Source organism: Choloepus didactylus, chromosome 22, assembly GCF_015220235.1.
Source record: "Choloepus didactylus isolate mChoDid1 chromosome 22, mChoDid1.pri, whole genome shotgun sequence".
Lineage (NCBI taxonomy): Eukaryota > Metazoa > Chordata > Mammalia > Pilosa > Megalonychidae > Choloepus > Choloepus didactylus.
This window is the reverse complement of record NC_051328.1, coordinates 19,016,311-19,019,477: the sequence shown is the minus strand read 5'-3', so window position 1 is coordinate 19,019,477 and position 3,167 is coordinate 19,016,311. Positions and strand designations below refer to the sequence as shown.

The window sequence follows — 3,167 nt, the reverse complement described above, 5'->3', positions numbered from 1 at the left end:
CTATGTATGAAGGTTAAAAAAAATCATTTTTTTTCCATAAAATAAAAGCAATTTCACTATAGAGTAAAAGGAAAAACTGGGATTCTTTTTAAAATTAGTCCCAAGTGGCATTTAGGAATTTAGTCATAGGCTACTACACTGACATCACGACAAACCAAAGTGTAGGGTTGGGTCTAGTTTTATTTTGGTTTTATTTTCACTATCCAATGCTCATGGATTAAGTTCTGGAAACAATGCAATTATAAGACAGGGATCTTTTTGGATTCCACCACAGGTATGCTGGAGGGTGAGGCAGTTTGCTGGACCCAAGTCAACCACCTAGTATCATTAAGGTCAAAAAATTCACCAGCTCCTCCTTGGTATTCCATTCTCTGGAAATCTACTCAGTACCGCAATATAACTCCAATTCCACCAAATCCTTTCACAAACTGGGATCCTTCTTGTGACTTATCTGTGACAATTTCCAACATAGCTCTGAATTTTTATAGTTAGCAAACCATTCCAGCAGGGGCATGCTCTTAATCAGCTGTCTCTTTGTCTGTGAAATAGGCTTTATTCTTCTCTTGTTCTGGAGTTAGATAGAGAATTTTCTCCTCTTCTGCCCTGGCAATGAAGAACGAATGTCATTATATCCAGAACTTCATAGACTGTTAGAATCTCTACAGCTCCCAATCCAAAGCCTTTAGTGTATCTTCAACTCCAAAATAGTACTTGCCCATGTTCTGGCTGATTTCATCAAAATATCATCCTATTAATTTCTTCTCTTGAATAAATTTCACATTGGAGAGAACTTCAGTAGATAACTCAATAGCTTGGATGAATCCATTTTCACCACCATAGGAGATATCAACTAATTCTAAAACTTTTGATTGCAACCTCTAATCAAATATATCAGGATGCCTCAGTTCACTTTTAAAGTCAGCTGATCCAGCTAAAATGAGACCAGCCACATTCACTTTGTCCCCAGAAATAAACAGCTGCACAGCAGTCTCAGTTACTTTCCAAACATCATTGTTTTTCCATTTTTAAACAGGCAAAACACAAGGCAGACTGACCTTCTCTACTGTGTTTCTTTGGGAGATCCACAGTGAATTTGAGCAGGAATTCTCTTGTGTTTCCTTAGCGTGTGCCAAAAAGTGCACCACTACCTTCTATTACAATGAAGCCACACTTGCTATCATCCAAAAGTAGTACTGTAAGAGCCCAGAGATCCAGAAGGTGGGAGTTGCCGATAGCACCTGGTTCTCCTAATCTGGCCATGTACTCGGTGGCGGCCATCCTGAGGGATCTGGAAACCATGAGGACACAGGGGTTGGACATGGTGCTTACCCACGGGCTGCCACCAAGCTCTTGATGAGCTTCTTGGTCTTCCAGATCTCCATGTTCCTTTCGGCAGCATTGGGATCGTCCACCATCTTCCTGTCTGCTCCTCCCTAAGGGCTCAGCCCAGGGCAGCAGTGGCTGTTCCTCCCCAGTGGTAGTGCTGCAGTGGCTCCTCTTTTTGACTTTGTCAGTCTAGCTAAGGGTCTTTCAATCTGCTTGATCTTCTCAAAGAACCAGCTTTTGGTTTATTGATTCTTTCTATTGTTTTTTGTTGTTGTTGTTGTTTTCCAATTCATTTATTTCTGCATTAATCTTTGTTATTTCTTTGCTTCTACTTGGTTTAGGGTTAGTTTGCTGCTCTTCCTCTAGTTTCTTCAGTTGTTCAGTTATGTCTTTGGCTTTAGCTATTTCTTCCTTTCTAATGTAGGCATTTAGAGCTATAAATTTCCCTCTCAGCACCACCTTTGCTGCAAACCATAGATTTTGATACGTTGTATTCTCATTTGCATTCATCTTCAGATACTTTCTGATTTCTCTTGCAATTTCTTCTTTGTCCCACTGATAATTTAAGAGCACGTTGTTTAACCTTCATACATTTGTGAAAGTTCTGGTTCTTTGGTGGTTATTGATTTCCAGCTTCATTCCCTTATGGTCAGAAAATGCACTTTGAATAATTTGTCTTTTTAAAATTATTAAAACCTATTTTGTGCCCCAGCATATGATCTATCCTGGCTTTTAAAGCCTACTTTGTCTGATATTAGTATTGCTACCCCTGCTTTCTTTTGGTTGCTACTTGCATGGAGTATCTTTTTCCATCCTTTCACTTTCAACTTATTTGTATCTTGGGGTCTAAGATGAGTCTCTTGTAAACAACATACAGACGGATCATATTTTTAAATCCATTCTGCCAATGTGGGTCTTTTAATTGGGGAGTTTAATCTGTTAAAATTCAAAGTTATGCTGTAAAAGCAGTTCTTGATTAAACCATCTTATCCTTTGGCTTTTATTTGTCAGATCTATTTTTTTCTCTTTCTCTTTTCATCCTTTAAGTTACCCTTAATAATACTGTTCAATTCTGTGCCCTCCTCCAGACCTCTCTCTCCTGGCTTTTTTTTTTTTTTTTTCCTCTTCAGCTGACAGAGCTCTGTTTAGTATTTCTTGCAGGGCAGGTCTCGTTAAAAATTTCTCTCAGCATTTCTTTATCCTGAAAATTTTAAACTCTCCCTTACTTTTGAAGGACAGCTTTGCTGGATAAAGAATTCTTGGCTGGCAATTTTTCTCTTTTAGAATCTTAAATATATTTTACCACTGCCTTCTCACCTTCAAGTTGCCCATTTGTAGTCAGCTATTATCTTATGTGGCTCCCCTTACATTGGTGAATCACTTCTCTCTTGCTGCCTTCAGGACTCTCTCCTCATCAGCATTTGACAAGCTGATTAGTATGCGTCTTGGATTTGGTCTATTAGAATTCATTCTATTTGGAGTTTGTTAGGTTTCTTCATTTTGCATATTTATGTATTTCATAAGGGTTGAGACGTTTTCCCCAATTATCTCCTCAAATAATCTTCCTAGCCTTTACTCTTCTCTTCTCCTTCTGGGACACCAATGATTCTTATATTTCTGTTCTTCATGTTGTCACTCATTTCCCTGAGATCTAATTCAATTTTTCCATCTTTTCCAACATTCATTCTTTTGTGCATTTAAATTCAGTTATTCTGTCCTCTAGTTTGCTTATTCTTTCTTCTGCCTCTTCAAATCTGCTGTTGTGTGTCTCCTGTATTAATTTGATCCACAGTATCTTTAATTTCTGTAAGATCTGCAATTTTTCTATTTAATCTTTCAAA

General features: G+C 38.0%; 1 pseudogene; it reads right to left on the bottom strand.

Moving 5' to 3' along the window:
* Positions 1-239: 239 nt before the first annotated feature.
* On the bottom strand, positions 240-1,320 carry LOC119518395 (annotated as a pseudogene).
* Between the last annotated feature and the right edge of the window lie 1,847 nt (positions 1,321-3,167).